This window comes from Sinocyclocheilus rhinocerous, unplaced genomic scaffold, assembly GCF_001515625.1.
Source record: "Sinocyclocheilus rhinocerous isolate Xijiao unplaced genomic scaffold, SAMN03320098_v1.1 scaffold1589, whole genome shotgun sequence".
Taxonomy (NCBI): Eukaryota; Metazoa; Chordata; class Actinopteri; order Cypriniformes; family Cyprinidae; genus Sinocyclocheilus; species Sinocyclocheilus rhinocerous.
Window position 1 is genome coordinate 371,347 of NW_015648634.1, and position 668 is coordinate 372,014.

The 668-nt window shown below is 40.7% G+C and overlaps 1 protein-coding gene across 2 annotated transcripts in view; it reads right to left on the minus strand.

Annotated features, from left to right (window-relative positions):
* The window catches only part of LOC107710079 (leucine-rich repeats and immunoglobulin-like domains protein 3), a 35,249-nt gene that overhangs the window by 28,871 nt on the left and 5,710 nt on the right, over positions 1 to 668 (minus strand). The gene's annotated exons all lie outside the window — the stretch shown is intronic.

Here is a 668-nt window from a genome sequence, read left to right on the forward strand (position 1 = left end):
TATCTATCCAACTATCTATCCATCTACCCATCCATCTACCTATCCAACTATCCATCCAATTATCCATCCAATTATCTATCCATCTACCCATCCAACTATCCATCCAATTATCCATCCAACTATCTATCCATCTACCCATCCATCTACCTATCCAACTATCCATCCAATTATCTATCCAACTATCTATCCAACTATCTATCCATCTACCCATCCAACTATCTATCTATCTATCTCTCTGTCTATTAGGGGTGCAATGGTTCTCGGTAAAAAATCGAACCGTATGGTTCTCCACACACGGTTCGGCATACACTAGGACCGCGGTTCAACTTAAATCTGACAGTGCATCTGTAATATGGTTTGTTAGAGTTCGGCTAATGCATGTTTCTGTTTATGGATACAAATTCTGGCTTCCCAATACATTACAACAAGTGCGATGAGCGAGAAAAAACATTACGTGGACAAACCAGTCACTCTTTAATCAATTAGAGTGCTGTATGCTGGAATAACTGTCATTTATGCCGTCATCACGTGTTAATAGCGCAGGTGAGACCTGAACAGCACACGTTACTATCTGTGTTTAAACTAAACTCATTTAAGCCATGCCAGTTTAAATATTAAAGAGCCAGAAGACGTGAACTCGCGCGCGCAGTGAGAAGATCTGTGTGGTC